Raw genomic sequence first — 23,819 nt, 5'->3', positions numbered from 1 at the left:
TGAGGAAGAGGATGTGGACAGAGGTGCTACAAAGTCCGTGGTTCTCTTCCTCTTTCCTGACATGGAGGGTGAATGGGGAATTGGGGTGGTGGGGGAGGAGACACAGGAAGGGAAGTAACATGCCTTCCCACCTATCAACAATGGCTCATCTTTTCTGAAAAGGGAGGCAGAGGAACGCGCTGTCCCACCGAAGCCAATGACCTTCTCTTCTGGGTAAGGTTGGGCCTTGGTTTCCTGCAGCAACTTGGCCAGGACTGCCCAATTTCAAGGCAAGTTGCGGAATCACAGGAGACTGGGAGCCCTGCACAGAGGATACCTATGGCTACAGGCTGGAAATGAAAGAGAGAAACCTGTAGTAACATGAGGTGTAACATTTCTGAATGGGGGTAACCTGCATACGGAAGCAGTTACAAACTCGAAACAACTTGCTGGCCAGACTGGATGAACCATTTGGATCTTCATCTACCATGTTATGTTACTGTGTATACCACTGGCCAGATAGTAATGGATCAGCCACCAGGATAGAGAATCCTTCAGAGGCTAGGTGGTTCAGATGCAGTTCCAAAGATCTTACATGGCCTGATCCCACTGCGATAAGAAGGTCCAGTGGACTCTTCTCATGTGAAGAAGTGCCAAGGGAGCAACATAGACTGTTGATGCCATGAAGTCAGACATCCTCAACATGTCCCATGCTGATGCTCACTGACTGGTTCATATCTTCTCCACTGTAGATATCAATGAGATAATCCTCTTCTCAGGGAGGAACGCTTACTCAAGTCATGTCTAGCAGTGCCCCTATAAATTTTAATTGAAATGAAATGCTTAAGTGGGATTTGGGGAAGTTGATGACAAACCTAGTCACTCCAAAAACACATCTCAAAGTGGTGTTGACCAGACAATTATCAAGATAGGGGAACATATGCACCTCCAATATGCATAGATGCACTGCCACCACTGAATGGTAGTTCATGACACTGAAGGTGGTGTTACCCTACCACATATCTGTGATATCTCTCTATGTGGTAGTTTGCATCATTTAAATCTAGAAAGCATAACCAGGTCCCTTTTTCAAGAAAGGATATCAAGGTGCTTAGGGAAACCATCTTGAACTTTTCCCTTTTTGGAAATTTGTTCAACACCCTTAGGTCTAAAATGGGGCAAAGTTCCCCTTATTTCTTTGGGATCAAGAATTACTTGGAGTAAAATCCCCATCCTCGTTTCCCTGGTGGAATGGCTTGGCTGCATTGGTCTCTAAGGAGGGGAGTGAGCTCTGTAGCTCTTCCTGATGCTGAGATATTGACTAAGTAGGCTTTGGTGGGCAATTTGGAGGAATGTCCAGAAAAGGTAGTCTGTACCCATTATGCATTATCCTGAGTATCAAAGTGTCTGAAGTTACACTGGGCCAATGTAAAGCCTTAAACTGCCTCAGACAGGAATGACTTCTGGCACAGATACTGGGATCTCTGCTGTGCTCTCAATGATCCAATCAAAACCCTGGCCCAAGTTCTGGCTGAAGTGCTGGATGTAGACTTAGGGCCCTCTGCTGCTAAAGGTGAACATGAGGACCTGCTGTTGACAGGATTGAGGGGGTGGAGAAAAACATCTCCTTGGTTGATAGAAATGCCTCCCTGGAGGGGGGTCTGAAGTATCGTACAGTGGTTGTCTTTACTTATTTTAATTTTGAAAACCATGGAATACAAAAATAAAAAATAAAAAATCAGCCATATTTAATTATCATGCCAACTAAAAACAATAACTTAAAGCACTACATATTCAAATTTTAGTATCCCATAACTAATTTTTTCATAAAACAGATAAGAATGTGAACATTCATAACATACAGACAAGACAATCATGCATACCATTCACTTACTCCAACACAAAAGACAGACAATATCTAAACATCTAAGCTCAGCTCCAAGTGGTAAATCCTAATCATTGTAAATGATCCTGTACAGATAAAGGCAAGAAAGAATGAAAAAGCATCCAAGCTTATTTGTAATCCATGGGCAAAGACCCATGCTTAAACAAGGCATCTAACTTTTCAATGTGTATCCAATCTGCTATAACCTGAAACTAGGAGGCTCAGGGTGTAGTCAAAATTTAAAAAATACAAAAAAAAAAAAAAAAGCTATCAATAAAGCCACATATATAAATCTCATATAACCTTTAGATAGTGGCAATGAAAACAAGCAGGTGACCATCAAAAGAAGGCCGAACCCGAGTCACTTTGTGAAGAACCTAAAAAATATCATAAAATACGTTATGACAAAGAAGAAATCCATGTATGAGAAAGCCCTTCTCAGTTTTACATCTGGTACATAAATCCAAGGGAGAAAGACCAAATTTACAAGCCTTAATGTTGGCTATATAACTATGATGTAATAATTTAAAGAACATTTCCTAAAATGTTGCATCCAAAGCAATCTTATTACATTGATTAAAGTATTGTAGAGACTGTAATTCCAATATATTGTGACCAATATTGTGTGATAGTAGTTAACACCGCAGAATTAATTTTGAACAAATGTATTTTATGCCACTTATATAATTTTTTTTTCTCCCCACAGATCACAGTGCTTCAACCAGGGAAGCCAGATGAAACAAACTAGCAATAATAATGACGTTCCTGCAAACATGCATAGATTTGAGAATGAGGAATACAATACTGTTCACAAATGTGTTCAAAAGAAAACAAAGTTTTGGTTCCAGAACAATAAAAATATATGTCTATTATACCTTTTGACTGCCATTCATTAAACACCCCACCCTGGAAAAAATGTATAAATTTCCAACTAGCAGGAGTAGCCCCAAAATTTCAGGGGACCCTCCCCACCATTTACATAGATATTGCCACGCTAACAAGACTGGTGTGAACAGCGATCAATTTCTTAAGTCAGGTAGGATATTATTTGGTGCATGTAGCAACCCTAATAAGGAGGAAGGAACTACTTTAGCAGTTACCAAATTAGGTGCATAGAAAGTGCAGGATGAAGTAACATATTTCCACAAAAGGCGTATGAGTCCCCCATATCATCATATCGTCATCCCGCCTAGCGTCGAGCCGGTAAACGGCGCCATTCCACCCGGCGTCGCGCGCCGAAGGGGCACTCCCCTTTGTGCACCCCTTCGTACAACCCATTGTGCCTCCTTTTCATTTTTAAACTTCTATGTTTCTTCCTCTTTTGTTTTATCTTTCTCCATGTTTTTCTTAGTTTTTATCCCTTGTTATAAAATGTTCAATATATTAGACAAAGGAAACATTTTGCCTGCATCTTCTCTTTTAATGTAAACCGGTATAATTTGTATATTATACAAGAATGTCTGTATATAAAAATTAAAAATAAACAAATAAATAAATAAATATCTTCTACGATGTAACAGCTTTTCATATCTCACCTGGGCCACTTTCCCACATCACAAAAAAAATGTACCAGCATAGATTTTTAAAATACCAAATCTTTATTAGGCAGCCAACAAGGCATCATTTACAGCCTATAGAACAATTTTGGGAAAAAAGTGCCATTTTAAATAATGCATATCTACTAAACAATGATAGTGGGTAGATCAATCCAGGCCTGCGACTGTAATTGAAAATCTACATGTAAAGATCTTATATTCAAGTGATTTAACAGCGACTTGTCCCGAGGAACCAAAATAATCCCCAGATACTTAAGCCTATTCATTGCCCAACTTAAGAGGAAAGCCACCTTGCCATGTTGTGATAGTAACATCATTAAGTGCCATTGCTTTGAAAATTTTATCTTCAAACTTGCAAATTCATCAATAATAGAAATGTCTAAAATATGTAATAAAGGTATTTGAAGATTCCCCAAAAACAAAAGTGCTTAATTAGCTAACAGGCAAATACAATATTCCGCAAATCCCAGTTTCAACCCTCTAACCAAGAGGACACTAATTTTAAGTGCTAATGGTTCTACCATAAATAAATACAAAAGAGGAGATAGAGAGCATCCTTGTCTTGTGCCACAAAAAGAGGAAAGGAGATAGAAATCAAGCAAATGACACGTAGTCGAGCTTGAGGAGAAATATATAACAGGTGTTATCTGATGAAAAAAAAAAAAAAAGAAGAGCCCGAGATCCCATATCTTTCCAAAACTCAAAACATGTAATGCCAGTGTACTTTATCAAAAGCTTTTTCAGCATTAAGCAGGTAGTATATAAGGCACCCAATAACTTCCAGACATTACAAACACGTCTTCCCTTAACAATTCCTGTTTGATATTCTGAAATTTAAAAATGAAGAACCATGCTTAAATGTTTAGCCAAAACAGACGCCAATATCTATGTCCACATTAATCAAAGATATTGGTCTATAAGACCCAGGATCAACAGGATCTTTGCCTGGTTTAGGAAAAACAGTAATAAGAGAATGATTAGCACCAAACAGAAAATCACCCTTCATAAAACATGTCCAATACAGGCTTGGAAACCAAGGAGGATAAGCGTTTATAAAATTCCGAGCCAAAACCATGAAGCCCACGTGTTCTAGCTAATTTTAGGGCCCCAATATTAGACAATTTCTAAAATAGTAAGGGGAGCATTTAAAAGTTGAAGCTATTGGTCTGTAATCTGTGGCATGAGAAGACCTTCAAACAAGAAAGACAGATTGAACATCCTTAGATGCTGGGGAAGATGACTAGAATTGTGAGTAAAAATGAAGAAACACTTCAGTAAGCTGTTCAACATTAGACATAATGCTGCCTTGAGCACTTCTTAAGGCACATATATAGTGTTTGGGTTTGATGCCATGTACGAGTCGTGCCTATAATTTACCAGGATTTATTAACATAGCAAACATTTTACTACAAAAATGATGAGATCTAAGTATTCTTTGATGAAGTAAATGATTCAAAGTGCCCTTAATAGCAACATTTAAGACTTAACCTCTGGTTGCATATTTCTTATATGTGGTGCCTCGAGAGCTGACAATTCAGCATTCAAAACGTAAAATTTCTGCATCACATTGTTTAGCCTTATTGGCTTGATATGATATTTCTCCTCTCAAGACTGTTTTCTCCGGTTTCCATAGTTTAACCAGAGAAATTTCTGAGGAAGTATTAATCTCTAAATAATCTCGCCGTTTGTCAGTTAAAAACAATTTAAAATCATCAAAATAAAGATGGGGACTCAATTTCCAATGAAAAGCCCTTGAAAAAGGGGCTCTCAAAGGTATTTGGAAGGACAGAGGAGCATGGTCAGAAAGATGATACACCAATATCGGCCCTTGTAACTTTAGAAAACACAAACGATCAGTTGACAAAAAGTAATTAATACGGAATCATCCATAAAGGTCAGAATAAAAAGAAAAATCTTATTCTCCTGGATGCAGCGTCCGCTGTATATGTAGCAATTGCATTTCTTTCATATGAAAGGGAATATCATTTGTACAAGAGAGTTTGCTTCATAGTGGTTTAACATCAACACTAGGATCAGCTATAAGATTGAAATCACTACCCACCTCCCCCCCACCAAAAATAATCATATGATCAGAAAATTTAGTAATGTAACAAGTTGTGTAAAAAAAACGTGTGTATACATTAGGGGCATACACATTGCAAAAAGAGAACTTATAATCAGCCACTAACCAAAATAAATCTTCCTTTCCAATTGAAAAGGGAGATGCTTATGAAATAAAGCTACCCTTCGCTGTCTTCTATTAAAAGAAGAAAATATACTTGCCCAACCCAATTTGATTGTAATTTCTTATGTTCTATTAAAGTTAAATGGGTCTCCTAAAAACAAAACAAAACAAAAAACAAAACTGTAATGTTTAGCTTCTTCTTCACCTTATCTTCATCCAAAGATGCATCCTAGAGGGCCCACGTACTTATGGTGCTTGAAAACTGAAGGAAAAAAAATCTCCCAACTTGGAATAGGGTATAAATTAACTGTCATTACAATGGATTACCAAAGCGACAGTTGGAAAATATTGTGCTGTTCAATTTCTCCCCTTCCATCCCAAGTTTATTTTCCTTGTTTTTTGTAACTTTCCCTCTCCCTTTTTCTGATTCACTGTATTTAAAGTTCAAGGTTCTTATTGAAAATATTGTTTTTTACGTTACGTTATGCTTTACACTCCTTGTTATTTGTAAACCGGGTTGATGTGATGCCTATCATGAAACTCGGTATAACAAAAACAATAAATAAATAAATAAATAAATAAATAAAAGAAAAAAACACACAAACAAAAATAAAACAAAAACTAATACGAAACGTCCTTGACAAATTATTCTCAATCAGTGTCGCAACAACCTTAAAACAGTAAGTATTCCCACAGGAATTATGAATATTCAGCAGTTAACAAACAGAGTATACTAAAAGCAACTCTCAAACAGCATAAAATAAAGTACACAAAGCAAACAAAATATGGACAGAAACAGCAAATCTAAGAAGCCATCTTAAAATATGCTGAAGAAAATAAATTGCATGGCAAAGGTCACTATAAGGCTTATCTGTGAAAATATAGACGCAGTAAGCTTATCTGTGAAAATATAGACGCAGTAAGCTGCTCAAAAGAAACACGTGTCACAGTAATTGAGTATCTGAAGCATTAAAATTCTGGTTCCAAAGAGGAAAAAAGAAAGAAAAATATGCCATGCTCTCATGTCTAGAATCTCACATAGCGTAAAAGAAATCATTGAGATACTGCAAGTCAGCTCAAATTGGATCCTATCAGGAAAAAATCAAATTCAACTTCAGACAAAATATATGCAGGTAGAACTAGTCTAAACCCATCTTAGAATATGCAAAACAGAATAAAGTACATAAAAAGTGTTACCATAAAGCAAAGTCAGAAAATTTGTACGCAGTAAGCCTTCCAAAATATATGTGCGTCACAATAGAGTGCCCAATTTAATAACGCCTAGGCTTCAGGAAAGAAAAATATCCATATTCTCACTTTAGGACCTGCTCATAACTCAAAAAGAATGCATCATTTAAGCAGGAAAAATAATCCCAAAGATAAATGTCTAGGAAAAAAAAAGGAAAAGGAAAAAAAAAACCCCAAACAGGTCAAAGCAGTTAAAGTGCGACTGTAACATTGCAGGCCTCCTTCCTGCATCACTTCACAGCACACTTCAATATGAGGGAATGCAATTCCAGAAAATATTATTGCTCAAGTCAGAGGAATACATCATTTCTTATATTGTATCCAGGTACTGCTGAGCTTGGTCTTTAGTATGCAACAGTATAGCCTTCCCATCAGAGAAAACTCATATTTTCGCGGGATATTGAGGTGAAAATTTCAACCCTTTGCATAACAAAGCGGTGCAGATTGGCACCATCTTCATACGTGCTTCTGACACTCCAGCTGAAAAAATATTAAAAAGTAATAGATGGTGCCCCTTGTATTCTAATTTACCAGTACATTTCCGGTAAGTGCATTATTTTCACTTTAATCAGAGAAATTTAGAATGTGACCTATTACCAGTTGGAGGTCTAGGGTAAGAACATAAGAACATGCCATACTGGGTCAGACCAAGGGTCCATCAAGCCCAGCATCCTGTTTCCAACAGTGGCCAATCCAGGCCATAAGAACCTGGCAAGTACCCAAAAACTAAGTCTATTCCATGTTACCGCTGCTAGTAATAGCGGTGGCTATTTTCTAAGTCAACTTAATTAATAGCAGGTAATGGACTTCTCCTCCAAGAACTTATCCAATCCTTTTTTAAACACAGCTATACTAACTGCACTAACCACATCCTCTGGCAACAAATTCCAGAGTTTAATTGTGCATTGAGTAAAAAAGAACTTTCTCCGATTCGTTTTAAATGTGCCACATGCTAACTTCATGGAGTGCCCCCTAGTCTATTATCTGAAAGAGTAAATAACCGATTCACATCTACCCGTTCTAGACCTCTCATGATTTTAGACACCTCTATCATATCCCCCCTCAGCCGTCTCTTCTCCAAGCTGAAAAGCCCTAACCTCTTTAGTCTTTCCTCATAGGGGAGCTGTTCCATTCCCCTTATCATTTTGTTAGCCCTTCTCTGTATCTTCTCCATCGCAATTATATCTTTTTTGAGATGCGGCGACCAGAATTGTACACAGTATTCAAGGTGCGGTCTCACCATGGAGCGATACAGAGGCATTATGACATTTTCCGTTTTATTCACCATTCCCTTTCTAATAATTCCCAACATTCTGTTTGCTTTTTTGACTGCCGCAGCACACTGAACCGACGATTTCAATGTGTTATCCACTATGTATCATCTGCAAATTTGATTATCTCACTCGTCGTATTTCTTTCCAGATCATTTATAAATATATTGAAAATTAAGGGTCCCAATACAGATCCCTGAGGCACTCCACTGCCCACTCCCTTCCACTGAGAAAATTGTCCATTTAATCCTACTCTCTGTTTCTTGTCTTTTAGCCAGTTTGCAATCCACGAAAGGACATCACCACCTATCCCATGACTTTTTACTTTTCCTAGAAGCCTCTCATGAGGAACTTTGTCAAACGTCTTCTGAAAATTCAAATACACTACATCTACCGGTTCACCTTTATCCACATGTTTATTAACTCCTTCAAAAAAGTGAAGCAGATTTGTGAGGCAAGACTTGCCTTGGGTAAAGCCATGCTGACTTTGTTCCATTAAACCATGTCTTTCTATATGTTCTGTGATTTTGATGTTTAGAACACTTTCCACTATTTTTCCTGGCACTGAAGTCAGGCTAACCGGTCTGTAGTTTCCCGGATCACCCCTGGAGCCCTTTTTAAATATTGGGGTTACATTTGCTATCCTCCAGTCTTCAGGTACAATGGATGATTTTAATGATAGGTTACAAATTTTTACTAATAGGTCTGAAATTTCATTTTTTAGTTCTTTCAGAACTCTGGGGTGTATACCATCCAGTTCTGCACTCCCAAGTGATGAGCCCGTTCTAATGGAATGGATTCTATCTCAAGGGATAAACCTAATGCTTCAGGTAGCCATACTTGAAAGATTAGCATCAGATCTTGACCTTGACTGACTTAGGAAGACCAAAAGATCAAATGTTATTCCTGCGCACTATTTTCCTGGTCTTCTTCCACTCAAGCAAGTAAGGCTGCATATTTTTTTATTCAGGGCTCGGACATCTGGACAGAAAACTGGTTTGACATAACCTCTTGCACCCTATTATCCAGATCTGACATATGCTCTGAATTCCTCTCAATTTTATCATGTATTTCACCCATCAAGGACTTAATTTACTGAGTTGATCTATTAGTGCAGCAATCACATTATTTCTTCCTTAAGTTCCAGTAGTGACTTTTCTGTCACAGTCAACATTTTAGCCTCAAAAGGTTTAACTTTATCTTTAGGAGTATGCAGTGCTTGCACTGACATTCCGAATAGTGCAAATTGCATGCAGTTAGGTACTAAAGGCAAATTATATGCCCTCCATTTAGCAGATAAATCAGCCTTTGAGAAGCAAAAACCGTTAGGCCCTCCCGGAGCTCTCCCTTCTGCGACATCTCAGCTTGCCTGCATAACTAGAAGTCCCATACAGTGGTCTTTAATCTAAGCCGTCACTTCCTTGACCTAATCTCCAAAGACATTCTCTCCATTGCGAGTCTTTCTTGGACATTAGATCGAAGATCTGAAGCAAACAGCTAGGTAAGTCTGCAGGCATCAGTACCTACTGTAGAAATTATTGATGCTGTCTCAAAAACATCAAAGGTCAACAGGATCAATTGTTTTCTACATTCCTTGCCTTTATCCACCAGTGCTTTGGGGTTATCACGCTGCTTTTGATGAAGCTGCTCGCCATTTCTTTCATGCTTTTCAGAATATCCCACACATACTGTCTCATGAAGTGCTGACAAGGTGCTGAGAAACTTTTTGCTTAAGCAAATCCAGGGTACAAGAATCCTTTCCCCAGGAGCACAGAGGAATGAATTCTGAACCTCTTGGCTTTCTTGAGAGCAGATTTGACTACACCAATATGGTGAGGTAGCTGCTGCTTCTCAAATCCTGGAGCCTTCTATAGCCTGCTCATTATTCACTGCAGTCACAGAGGGGTGACTCTCCCACATTCTCATCTGTACCTTCTGAAGGATCTCATGTACTAGGAACTGCCACAATATCCATAGGGGACTCCACAAATTGGAGGATGTCCAGCATGTTTGTTAGGGACTCTTCCTCTTTCTGCAATGTGAATGGAATGGCATCCACCATTCTCTGAATAAAGCTTGCAAAGGAGAATTTCTTGGCAGTAGACTTTCTTCTTGGAAGATAGATCTGTTGATCCCTTTTGATCAGAGAAGTCCTCATATCAATAATTGTACCCACAGGAATATTTGAGTCTGAGCCTGACTGGTAGGTTAGGGACATGGACCTGGATCTTGTATAGCTAGCAGACGAGGTATTGGAGAGGGGAGCTCTTGTCTCTTAGACCCTAGACCTAGATGAGCTCCTGTGCCTCAAGGAAATTTCCTTCTCCAATGAACTGGAAATAAACTATTGATAATTGAAGTAAATTTCTTTCCAGAAACCAGTTTCGGTGCCATTCTGTATGGCTTCAGAAAAGATTCCAGTATTGCTGGATGTGTCTGAAGGGACATAGAATCCTCTGATGCTGGTGCATTGATGCTCTGCGTCTTCTGAGCCAAGACCACCTGGATCTTCCTATCTAGTTTCTCCTCGATGCCTGGGATACTATGTCTTCCTGGGATTCCAGAGGTGTAGTGATGGCTGATGCCTGGATTCTTGGAGGCTCATATGATCCTCATTGCATTAAGGATGAGCTCTCCTTACTATGGGAAATGTTTGGAGGATTCAAGGCTCCCTAGCATAAAGAAGAGACGAAGTGATATGATAGAGAGACATTTAAATATGTTAAATATATAAATCAGGCAAAAGAAGCAAACCTATTTGACAGAAAAAAAGGTCCTAGAAGATATAGTAGGAGGCTCTATGGGGTAGACAGAGGCAAAATCCAAATATATTTTTCCATAGAAAGAATGGTAGATGCCTAGAATGGAATCCCAGAGGAGAAAGTGGAGAAAAAACAGTAACAGAATTTTAAAAATCTTAGAAGATGCAAAGCGCCTCATGACAAAGAGCATAATAAAGAAACAGTGAGATGACCTGCACAAAATGGCTGAAACATTCCTAAACAGTCATACAACAGCATGGGCTTCCAAGAAGACTTGGGAGACCTGTATGAAGGGACCATGAGCATGGGAAGGCTGGATTTTTCTCAACAGCCTACCTAACCTTGATGGCTGTGGAAATTACTTGGTAATAAGACATAGAAAAGGGCCTAGATGTAGGCTTAAATATTACTGGCGGCGGTCTGCCGAGTTATTTATTTTTACTTTAAAAAAAGAAGTACAGAAAAGCAGTTTTTCTTGATCTTGTAAAATTAGAAAACAAACAAAACATTTTAAAATGTCTTTATTCAAATGCGAGAAGTCTAAAAAATGATTGGCGAGTTAGAATGTGTGGCATTATATGAGAATACAGACTTAAGAGGCATTTCAGAGATAAGATGGAACACAAATATCAGGGTATAAATTATATTAACACGATAGGGCAGATCAAACTGGAGGAGGGTTGGCACTATATGTAAAGTCAAGCAGGACAAAAGTCCTGCAGGAAACAAAATGCACTGTTGAGTCCTTATGGCAGAAATTCAGTGGGAGACTTTTTCCATTAATTAATCTGCTGTTTTTGTTTGTTCTAACACTGATACATTCTCAGGAAAAAATAAAAATGGAAAAAGGTCCCTACAAATAACTTTATGCAGTGCTCTCTTACCTTGCTCTTGTGCCTGTCAAAAAGAAACAACAGAGTCCCTAGTAATGTAATGCTCCCAAGACCTCCTGCAGACAACCACACCATGGCTTTTTCAGTTGTCAGTGCAACATGCACTATGCTTCAGAACACATGACTCTAAGAGCCACTGAGCAGAGGAGGAGGATTTTTCAAGTCAGCCCCAGCTTTTAGAAAGAGAACAGTTAGGGAGAGGGTAAACAGCAGATGTGCTAATTCTGACTCAGCTTCAATAGGTCTGTTGTTCCCTGCAAGGATTTTCAGCGAGTATCCTGCTTAGGCTTGGCAGCAAAAGACAGACAGCTTAGGATGAACTGCACAAGGAATTGCAGGGTATTGCTGCATTTGCTGAAAGCTGCTTTTTGATTGCTGCAGTTCTGGACAGGAGAGTTGGGATAAAGTCTCCTGGAGTGAAGAAAAGAAAGCTATCCAGTAGCTGTTGGGAGAGTAAGAACTTTTCACAGTCACACACAGGGAGATAGACTTTGGGTACAAGGCTCCAGGCTGACTTCTGAGCTGTCAATTCACTATAGTGACATTCACTACTACCTTAAAAATAGTTAATCCACCTGCACCACCTGTAAGCCTGTGGATTACATGTAAATCTAAGTTCTGTGTTGTTTCAACATTAACCCTTGAGTTCCCAGTCCCATCACCATACCCCAGAGATAGAAGGAACATTTTTTGTGCTCATCCCAATTGAACCAGTGTTGTGCTTCAATACTCTCTTGTCATCCTCAGAAGGCCAAGGGCACATCTCATGGCTGCTCACCCCAATGGGTTAAGGAACGTTAAGTATTGCAGCAAATACCTACTGAGGGCTGGGGGACAATTGTATTTGTTGGTGCATGCGTGTTTGTCACAGATTGCTGCCTAGGTGCTGCTGAACCTGCTGACAGTTCTTTGAAATACGCTGCTCGGAGCAGGCCACTTGCAGCAAAACAACTTTATTTCAGACAGCAGTGTTCACTTCACATTTGTAACTTTCAGTTCCTTTCCTGAGACTCCAGGATTTCAACATTAAAATATTTTGGGTAAGCAGCAGCAGGTAGCCCAATTTGCTAGGACCATATAAAACAGACTTCCCAACTGTTTGTTACTGCAGTTCAAAATCTCTAACTGCAGACTCTGGGTATCTCTGCCTCTGGGTCTGACTCTTCTATAGTTGGCAGAAAGGCAATTTTCTCTCTGGTTTAAGAGAGATGCTGAATGTGTGCAGTAGCTCTGTAATTATTCTCAACTATGGCTCTCAATTGGTAACACATCTGTACATGGCTGTTACCTTAATTCTAAATAATTATTTGCCAAGAATCTCAAAAGTACATTTTCCAGTAGCCTCGTGTTTCCTATTCCTTTAGGCTTTACAATCCCCTAACCAACTCTTGTTTACTTTTTCTTTTCTGCTTTGAAACAGTGTACCCCTGGACCACCCTTTAGAGCTCCTCTACCTTCTGGAGTATCTAATTGTCCATTGTCTTCAGGCTGCTTCTGCCTGTGTGAAGTCTCTACTACATCACAATATTACTGGGCCCAGGGATTAGTGTGATGGATTACAGTGAGCCCATTGATAATTTAAAGGTATACCAGGCCTTGGTACCATTAAATACAAAGACATACAATATCCATATTCTAAGGGCAAAATGTTGCTATAAATCTAGGACCACAACTCAAAAATGAAATTGCAGTAATCAGCAACCTATCATTTAAAACTGCAATAGTTCTTGTAGACAGTAGGGTGGTCAATGTAACACCAATTTTTAAAAAGGGCTCCAGGGGTAATCTAAGAAAATAAGGACTGGTGAGCTTGATGTCAGTGCCAGGCAAAAAAGTAGAAGATATTTTTAAAAACTAAATTTTTTGAAGGGGTAAATAAACATGTAGATAAAGGCTAGCCCATTGATGTAGTTTATTTGGATTTTCAGAAGGCATTTGACAAAGTACCACATGAAAGGTGCCTCAGAAAAATAAAAAATCATGGGATAGGAGGTAGTGTCCTATTGTGGCTTAATTACTGGTTTAAAAGCCAGGAAATCGACAGCAGAACTAAATGGTCTGTTTTCCAAAAAGATAAAAGGTTCCCCAGGGTTCTGTACTGGGACCTGAACTGTTTAACATATTGATAAATGATTTGGAAAAGTGAGCAACCATGAGATGAGCAAATCTGCAGATGACAAAATTATTCAACAGCACTGGATTGTGAACTGAAGAAGGACCTTGCAAGACAAGGTAACAGAGCAAATGAACGGCAGATGAAATTTAATGTGGAAAAATGCAAAGCAATGGACATAGGGAAAAATAATCCCAATCACAGATACACCATGCTGAGCTCTGTATTAGGAGACACCACCCAGGAAAAGAACCTTGGCATCCTTGTAGACAATACAGTGAAATCTTCAGCTCAGTGTGTGGCAGAAGTCAAAAAAAGCCAACAAAATGATAGGAATGGAGAATCAAACAGAGAATATTGTATTGCCTCTGTATCAATAAATGGTGTGACCACACCTTCAACATTGTGTGCAATTCTGGTTATCCCATTTCAAAATAAAACACAGTGGAACTAGAAAAGGTGCAGACAAAAGCAATAAAATGATAAAGGGGATGGAATGGTTCCCTTTGATGTGAGGCTATGCAAATTGGGGTTCTTCAGCTTGGAAAAGAAACAGCTGAGGGGGGACATGCTAGAATTTTATAAAATCATAGGTGGAACAGGTAAATAAAGGATGGTTATTTACCCTTTCAAATAATATTAAAACAATGGGACACTCCATGACACTAACAATTAGCAGATTTAAAATAAACTGTAGAAAACACTTTTTCACTCAACTCACAATCAAGCTGTGGAATCTGTTGCCAGAAGATCTGGTCAAGGTACTAGCATAGTGAGACTTAAAAGAGGTTTAGACAAGTTTCTGGATAAAATGTCCATATAACATTATTAGCCAGCTAGACTAGGGAAAGCCATTACTATCCCTGAGAGTGAATAATATGAAGCATCTGCTTTTTGGGATTTGCTGGGAACTCATGACCTGGCCTGGCCACTGTTGGAGAAAGGATACTGGGCTCAATGCACCTTGGTATGACCCAACATGGCATATCTTATGTTCTAAAACTGACAATGGCAAGGACTGAAAAGGCCTTTTTTGGTCACACCCTGTAACCCCCCCCCCCAAAATGAAACAGTAACACAGTAGATATTGGTAGGTAAAGACTATTTGACCCATCCAGTCTGACCAGTTGACTCTACTGACACTAACTTTGGTAATTATCCTTCCTTACTCTTACTACCACTCTATATGCTAAGTAGATGATCTAGCTATTCATTAGGGTGCATAGTAAAGCCAAGCTACTGTCTCCCACCAATTATATCCAAAAGTATAACAAAGCCCTATTGTGGTTGATCTTTCTACCTCACCTTGGGAGCTTGATGCAGCAATACTGCTGCTCTATGCAAGTCCTTCTTACCTTCTGGAAAGACAGGCATATGTTTTTCAATTCTTAAAATAAGTCTCAAAGTCTCCAGTTCTGCACCCATTTTTTGTTACCTAACTTCCTTTCTCCTTTGCATCTGTTCCACTTGATTTTCTTTGAAAATCAAAGAAGGTTCCAAATATGAGACACACTTTAAAACAACATTTTAGCCTAATTGCCTTGCAGGCCTATACTGCTCCACAGGATTATAATCCATTCCCACAGTACAGTATCAAAACAAGAGGGTAGCTAAATAGTTAGGAAACTACAAAGATATAATCTGGAAATCATACAGTATGGACATTTTTCAAAGTAACTATACATAAAATATTAGAATTTAATTTCTAGCTCTTTTATAGCACTTGTAAATTTAGAGAACCCTACAAATGTAGACCCTGAGCCTCAGATAAAGTCACACTGTACTAAACAGCCAAGGGCTAAAATTGATGCTGCCATTCTTGGAGTCCCCCATACATGTGGATTCCACCAGGTCAAATATGAGTTTTGATTTTACTGCTTAGTGAAGAATTTAGGAAGTATATTAAGTACAATAATAATTATCAGTCTAAAATATGTGCAAGCAGGGCAGTTTTATCCATAGTGCAAATAGGGCACTTGCCCAGGGCCCAAAGCCTTAGAAGGGTCCAGCTTGATCCAAAAAAAACAAACAAACCATGAAGACAGAATGGATAAAATAAAAAAGGTAAAATAAGATAATTAACATGTCATTATCTTCTTTAGGTCTTAAGGATCAGCTGAGTCCATGGAGCAAAATATTTTGTATGGAAGGAGTGGGGAGGGGCCCATCCTAGTGAGGTTTGCCCAGTGCCTCATAGAGGCTTAAAATGGTCCCGAGTGTAAGCCTAGGATATTAGTATTTGGGTGGGGAATGTGTCTTAGTTTGTATCCTTATGTGGCTATTACATACTCACACAGGAGTTAATTTTAAAGAGGAATTACATGTGTATATGTAACATACTATTATAGCAATTTCCAAAAGCAACATAGACATGTAAAGTGCACTTACATGTGTATAATCTATGAACAATTCAATGGCATTTATTGTAGCTATTTTCAAAAGCTCACTTAATGGGTAAAATGCATTTACACATGTAAAACCCAGCTTTATGCATGTAAATCATTTTGAAAGTTACCCAGTATCGCTACTTTTGCTTTTATTTAATTTATTGTTATTTATGTTTTCTTCATGGAAACCGTTGTGATGGCCAGTCTGGACTACGGTATATAAGAGCTTAAATAAATAAATAAATAAATACTGATCAGTGGGCACAGAATAATGTTCTCAGTTCTCTTTGGATTTTAGGCTGTACTTCCGCATTTCATTTTACCACTATATACGACTTTGCTTCTTTTTATTTGTATGCACTTTACCATCTGTTTTTGTTCATGTTAAAACATTATCTTTTAGCTCTTTCCTGAAAGGAGAGGGACAAATACCTACTGGTGTGGCACAACAAAAAGAGATAATAGTGTAAGTCGAAGCGTAATTCCCCTTTACAGAGTAGAACTTCAAGGGCTCCAGTTTAAACAAATAAAGGCAAACAATTGTGATGGGGATACTTTACTTCCCTCTTACCTGCACATCCCCTGCCGCGTGCCCACACTTCAAGCCTAATAACACAGCGGAAGCGAACACACTAAACGTCATCAGCAAGCGACGAAGAAAGGCGACAGAAGTGGTTGCCGGGCGACTGGCATCATCTCCGCGCGCCATGCCTTTAAAAAAAAAAAAAAGGGAAAAAAATTCCCACCAACAGCCCTTCTCCTCGCTGGCAGTGTGTATACAGTGTGCGGCAGTGAGGTGGAAGGAGCGCGTGCTGCCACCGGCGCACAGCACGAGACGGTCCAAGTGGAGAAGCGAGAGCTCTGCGCGCGCGCTCACCACCTCATTCTTCTTCCCCCCCCTCCCCCGCCAACCCCACCACAACTCACCGGCTACTACCCCCCCAACGCCCTCGGCAAGGAAAGTCCCAGACGTCGTCGGAGTTCGTCCCGGAGCGTGTGCCGCGGTACTTCTCTTCACCCTTCTCCGCCCCCACCGGCGGTGGGCGGATGGGGGAAGCCCTCATGTCTGGCAGCACCTTCTCTAGAGCCCGTCCCCTGGCCGCAGATGCCGCCGGCCTGGGGCGGTAGCCGCCGGGTTTCGCTTCGCCTCGCTGCTGATCCTCCACTCCCCCCTGCTCCGCTCCCCTCCTCCCTGGCGAGAAGAAGGGGGCGGTGGCCGGAGTGGGGAATACTCTGGGTAAGAAAAAGTTCGGGGTGGGTGGAAAAAGTAAGAAGCTTTACGAAATCCGCAAGCCATAAAACTTCCAGTCCCTGAGCCCGAGGACATGACTGGAGCCAGAGGGGCGTGTGGCAGCTCCTGGCGCAGGTGCTGCGAGGAAGTTTTCTTTCACTCCCTTCCATGCGTCCGGGTTGACATCCCTGACTCAACTCTTAATGTTAACTAGCCTGAGATCGAGCTCGTCTTCCAGATATTAGCCGAACCGTTTTTTGAATCTCGTTATGCGGTTTTCTTCCACCAAGTCTTGAGAGAATGAGCCCCACAGTTTGTGGTGTGAGGATGTATGTTCTTTGATCTGTTGGACGTCTGCTACTTGATAGTTTCATAGGGTCCCTGCAAGTTCTTGCATTAATAAGTCATGGTGAGTAATGGTTCCTTGGAGACGCTCCCCTTCTGTATACCCTGCATCTTCACTTGGTCTCAACCTCCCCCTTTCTCTTTTCATTATTCTTTCTGGGGAAGTCCTGAAATTAGGCGCAGAGAAATAAAAAATAATAAAAATATTTCAGTTGTGAAAGTAAAAAGCTTGAGATCAGTCAAATTCTGTGGAATAATTGCATTAGAAATGGACTAAATGGCCTTGCTGTTTCCTTATCTGCTAGTATATTGTTTGTATGTGAAGATGACAAGAGAGCATAAAGTGATTATAATCATCTTTTTTTTTTTTTTTATATCCTGACACTATTAGACTTGTGTTATATGAAATCAAGAAGAAAGATTGAGAAACTGTCTGCCTGGACAAGAAAATACAAAGGGTGGAAACCTGGAGAAGAGATTGCTGGGTCTTTGTCCTAGTCTGCTGCTCAGGGGCAAAAGAAACCTCCCTGGCAGGAGCCAGGTAAGTGTTAGCGACCCTATTCATCTTTTAAGTAGCTGCATGATACCATGCAAATACTGAAAGGTATCCCTTTTTTTTTTTTCTATTGTTTTTGTGAGATCCCTGGCACATGCTCAGAACTTGAAGCACCTTTGCTACTTAGTTTCCTGGAGATCTACTGGCAGTCTCTCCATCTCCATGTGTACAGGTTTGCAGGGGATGAAGATAAACAATGTGAAAGTCCCTCATTGTGGTATTGCCTGCTGAACCAGGTTAACCTCAGCTGGGGGCTGACAGGATGTTTCAGATTGCATGCAAAGTTTGGTTTGTTGAAACAGGCTAGGTAGGGCTTGTAATAAGATGCTGTCAGTGAGAGCAGTGCAGGAAATCCTGTGATGTATTGGGAAGTAGTTTACAAAGCATTCAGTGACTGCTAGGAGAGGGGACACAGAGTCACAGGTCTTGCACATAGGTAAAATAATTCATTTTTCAGTTTAGTGCTATTTAATTTTCCCACCAAAGTAAGGTAGAAGGAAAAGGAATAGGGATTGGATCCTTACGTATTTTACCATCTAAGAGTTTGGATGGATGCAAACATTTTGATTTTTTTTTTTTTTTCTGATGAGAAGACAACAAAACAGAAATGTAAATGAAATAAGGTTTTCATTGCTCTTGAGCATCAAATTGCGGTACTTGTAAGGCTTGGTGTACTTTGATACATCTAAAACATAAAAGAGCATAAAACGTCTGAAGAAAGATGTGGGGGGAAACAGGAGGTGACTCTTTACTTTGTTCTGAAAAAGTGTAACATTTAGGGGTAGATTTTTGAAATGTACGAGCTTGCGTCCAGGTGCACACTCTAACCGGCGTGCACACATGGACGCGCAATTTTATAACATGCTCACACAAGGGGGGTTATACATTTCCAAATACGTGTGGCAACGCATCGGGCCTTCCCCAGTTCCCTCCCAGTCCACTCCAATTAAGGAGTGGACTGGGAGGGAACTTCCCAACCCCCTACCCTAACCTCCCTTTCCCTATCCTAACTACCTCTAATTTTTTTAACTAACCTTTTGCTCCTGCAAAGGAGCAGGAGCAAGTTGCGCGTGCCGGCACAGCAGGAAATGGCCGCTGTACTGTGCACTTTTAGCCCCGGACCGCCCCGCCCAGAAACCACCCTCCGGCCTGCCCCCTTCAGAAAGGCCCGCACTTATGCGTGGTGACTTTTATGCGTTTGGCCAGGCCTTTTTGAAAATAGGCTTGGCGTGCGCTAGTTTCGGCCACGTGCGTAAAGGGCGGATTTTACGCATGGCCTTCTGAAAATCCACCCTTTAGGATATAAAATATATTTTGACAGAAAAAGAAAGAAGGTTTAGAAGTAAGACCAAAATAAACAGTAGTAGGCTCAAGGAACAGGCAAGTTAGTTGATACCGTGAAGAATTTCGCTTTTTCAGTAATGGCCTTTGCTTCCTGCTCTTGCCTTCTGTTTATTTACAAGTTGCTGAAAGCACAGTGATGAGACTCATCAGATTCAAGGAATTGTTGGCTCTGTAGTGATTTCTTTTTCCTTATAGGTTATTATTTGGGGAAGATTGCTCTGGTGTTCTCTGTGACCAACAGTTCTATATGTTGCTATTTTTGTGTGGGCTGTCAACGTAGCCAGTGAGAACAGAGAGCCATGGCCAGAAAATGGAAGAAGTTCAGATAATACAGGGCCTGCAACACAAACCCTTTACAGACACTCAAAATGTACTTGCTAGAGGAAAGAAAGGAAAAGGAGGGAGGGATATGATAGAGCCATTTAAATATTTAGGAAGGCTTCAATAAAGTGCAGGAGAGTGCAATTTTCTGTAGATAAATAGTTGGGGACATGTTCTGAAGTTGCTGGGATGAAGGCTCAGAGGAAATACTTCCTTACTGAGAGGATAGTGTAGGCCTGGAATTAACTGCCAGCAAAGGTGAAAATAAATACTGTAACAGAATTTGTGTGCTCGGGACGATACAAATGGCAGGGTTGAGAGTCTGGATAAAATAAATGGTTGGCCTAGTTGTTTGTGTGGAAACCTGTGTGATTTTGTGTTAATGTTATTTATTCTAGGTCTTGTCTTGGTTTTTTAGTTTAAACAAGTTTGCACTTTCAGGCTAATAGTTAAAAAAAAACAAAACAAAAAAAAAAAAAACGGAGTCAAGAATTTAAGAAAAGAGTGCATGGGGGTAACTTGACTGGTGTGGCGGTTTGCGACTCTTAACAAATAACACTATCAAGGCTTAATGCAACTCCATCATTGCTCTCTGCTTCAATGGCCGTGGGAAAAAGGGAATTTGATTCAGACAGCAACCAATAAGGGACCTGACTTTTACGGTTTGGGGAATAAATAAATATGGGGGTAACTTGCTAATGTGTCTTAATCATTAAGCCTTATACTTTTGATGTGGCTCCATCATTGCTCTCTGCTTTCATGGCAAGGGTTAGGGAAAATTGGATCCCGAGGGCCTTGACTTTTACAGTCTAAGAAACTGATAAGCATGAGGATAACCTGCACAGTGCAGCAGATACTAGCATAAGCTTGCTGGGCAGAGTGGGTGGATTATTTGGTCATTTTCTGCCGTCATTATTATGTTTCTGTGTTTCTATATAGCATTTACATTTGATGAGCGCTGTTATCTACGCACTGGTTTGGACATGCATTTTGGATACTCTAATCCCGTTGTTGTAGCAAGTCCAAAATGTGCCTCCAACCCCGTGGCAAGGTGTGCATTAGGCCTGTTTTTATTTTCTGTAATTTTGTTCTTTAGAATAGTTTCTATGATTTTTTTTCCTGGCATGGACGTCTGGCTCACTGGTCTATAGTTTCCTGCATCACCACTGGAGCCTCTTTTTAAAGATTGGCATTACATTGACCAATCTTCAGGTACAATAGACTATTTTAATGATAGGTTACTAGAAATATGTAACCTATCATTTTGAGGTATTTCACTCCTCTGCAGATTATATTATCTGGTTCAAGTGATTTGCTGCTCTTTCGTTTTGTGTTTGCCCTAATATGTCTTCCAGGTTCACTGTGATTTTTCAGTTCCACCAAATCATCGCCATTAAATGCTGTTTCTGGCATGGGTATCTCCCCAACATCCTCCTCCATAAACATCAAAGCAAAAAATATTTAGTCTTTCTGCTGTGGTCTCATCTTCCCTAAGTGCCCGTTTTACTCCTCGATCATCTATTGGTCCAACTGACTCCCTTACAAGCTGTCTTTTAAAATATTTTCCCTTTGTTTTTCTGGCCTTGCCATTGCAAGTGAAAAATATAAGTTTAGTTGATGTGTTAAATGTTGATAATATGCAACTATATTTATGATCTTGCTTCCTTTCATGTTTGTATATTAATATCAACCTGCTAGATTCTTAGTTCTATTTTCTCTTAGTCACCTTTTTTTTCTTGTGTTGCATTTATATTTTTACACTTTTGGAATAAGATGTGCATACTCAAACAAAAAAAAAGTCAACTCCTCAGCTGTTTTATGCAGTGTCATGTTTGCATAGTGATGGGTTGATGATTGGCACAGCAGCACCTTGATTTACTTAGATTCAAGGTAGTGAAAGTGACTAAATAGGAAGATCTATGGACATTATCTGAAGAAGTGCAATTTTTATTGCATGTATATCTGCCAGGTTTACATTGTGTACTTTGTTTACATTCAGTGTTCCTGTATGACAGGATTATGATACCTAGAGCCATTGCCATCCTTCCATATGCCCTGCCCACCGTACTGTGAGTTATGATTTAACCAGCGACATGTTTTATTTGTTTTGGAGTCCTTTCATAAACACAGGCAGACATGAAGCTAAGACAGCCTGTCTTTTGTGGCTGATGGTGGTGCAGACTATGTAGTAGCACAGGCACCTTGACTTCTTAGAAACTGCTGCGGTGAAGAGCATGCACATGGGTCTGAAGCCTCAGGTTCCAGGTCTTTCTTGGTGCTAATGCTGTTTGGCAGGCTGGGAACTGTACAGTTGAAATCTTTTGGGTGTAACTTGTCTTTCTTGTGGCTTTTTTAATTGTAAGATGTAATGTTTATGCACACTATAATCTGATCATTGTCTGCAATATGAAAGGATATTGCTTTTTATATAGTCTAAATTCAGTTTGGAAAATATCAACAGTGGAAACAAAAATCCTACACTGGAATTGTGATTAACACCCCTCCCCCTTCCCCCAGAAATGATATAGAAAACTAAAATGTAACTGTAGAAACAGCTGGTCCCTTCTGCTATGTCTATATGCTTTGCATTCCACTCTCTGTATAGTAAGATAGTAAATGATTGCAGATAAAGACCAAAGTGGTCCATTCAGTCTGCCCAGTAAGGTGTTCAGGATTGTAACTGCCACTCCATGCAGGTTACCCCCTTGCTGCCTTGTTCAGGATGGATTTGTTCCATTTAGATTTTATTCAGTCTTTGAGCAGCTTTGATTTTATTCTGTTATGCTCCATTATAGTTACTTATGAGAATTATGTGGTAAAAATAATCACTATTTTGAAAAGTATAAAGGCAAAAATGTTTTATCTCGCCTTGAACTGCCTGAGGCTTGCTTTATGAGCTAGAAGGGCTTGAATGCAGCCTGAAGCCAACCTGCAACCTCACCTCCTGAGAAAATGGATTGGTCCATGGGGCTCATAAAAGGGACATTGAGAACAATTCTTTGTTCCCAGCAATTTGTGGCTCTTAAGTTTTATGTGGAAGGACCCAGTGAGAGAGCCGTCAGCTCTTGGAGTAGCAAGTTGTCTGTGTTGGATTAATTTTCTGGATTGAACCTGACAGGAGTAATGCTGACTGAACTTGCATGCAACTGCTTTGAGCTTTAAACTTTTGTGGTACAAACCTCCCTTGAAGTTTAAAGGTTCTGTTCTTATGTTTAAATCTGTGATCTGTAAGATGGATTGCCAATAATATATTACCAGAATAAATAAAACCCAGCTTGAACTCTATACATTGTGTCTTACAGTTGTAGAGGCTCAAAATGTATTATCATGTCTTCCATGGCTCTCATCTCATTGTACATCTTCAGTTTTCCAGAATAAGTTAAACATCCTCAGAGTCTTTATTTTGCTCAATCTAAAACACTTGTTCCTTGGTTTGTACTTCATGCTTTTTGCCATAAATACATTTTAATTTTTTTTTCTCCTTTTTAGCACCGTGTCAGACAGAATAACCAGGCAGTGAAGGTCACCTTTTGCCAACCCCAGGGCTGGAGGGGTGTATCTTCTGAAGTGCACCCTTGGTCCCATTATTTGGTTGGTAAAGGTCATTACTATAGTGGTAGCTGCTTTTTTTTTTTGGCCCCCCCCCCCAGGTATATGCATGCTGCCTCTGAGATGTGCCCAGGCCTGACTGGCCCTGTCTGTTGGGAGGATTCAAACCCATATCTCTCAACCACCCAGCACAG

General features: G+C 39.9%; 2 protein-coding genes across 9 annotated transcripts in view; one reads left to right on the top strand and one right to left on the bottom strand.

The window, feature by feature from the left end:
• The window catches only part of ERCC8 (ERCC excision repair 8, CSA ubiquitin ligase complex subunit), a 56,734-nt gene extending 39,405 nt beyond the window's left edge, over positions 1–17,329 (bottom strand). For 2 of the 4 annotated variants that reach the window (XM_029607911.1, XM_029608003.1), the window contains exons 1-2: positions 17,207–17,323; positions 16,851–16,990 (exon numbers count right to left, since the gene is read on the bottom strand). The gene's annotated coding sequence lies outside the window, so the exon portion shown is untranslated. Of the gene's footprint in view, positions 1–16,850; positions 16,991–17,206 lie in introns of all 4 variants that reach the window. The other 2 variants (XM_029607966.1, XM_029608012.1) reach the window with 2 other exon arrangements.
• Positions 17,330–17,377: 48 nt separating this feature from the next.
• The window catches only part of FBXW7 (F-box and WD repeat domain containing 7), an 808,352-nt gene continuing 801,910 nt past the window's right edge, over positions 17,378–23,819 (top strand). For all 5 annotated transcript variants that reach the window (XM_029607316.1, XM_029607232.1, XM_029607399.1 and 2 more), the window contains exons 1-2: positions 17,378–17,516; positions 18,247–18,396. The gene's annotated coding sequence lies outside the window, so the exon portion shown is untranslated. The remainder of the gene's footprint in view (positions 17,517–18,246; positions 18,397–23,819) is intronic.

The sequence above is a fragment of the Rhinatrema bivittatum genome, chromosome 1, assembly GCF_901001135.1.
Source record: "Rhinatrema bivittatum chromosome 1, aRhiBiv1.1, whole genome shotgun sequence".
NCBI lineage: Eukaryota > Metazoa > Chordata > Amphibia > Gymnophiona > Rhinatrematidae > Rhinatrema > Rhinatrema bivittatum.
This window is presented reverse-complemented; position numbering and strand designations above follow the sequence as displayed.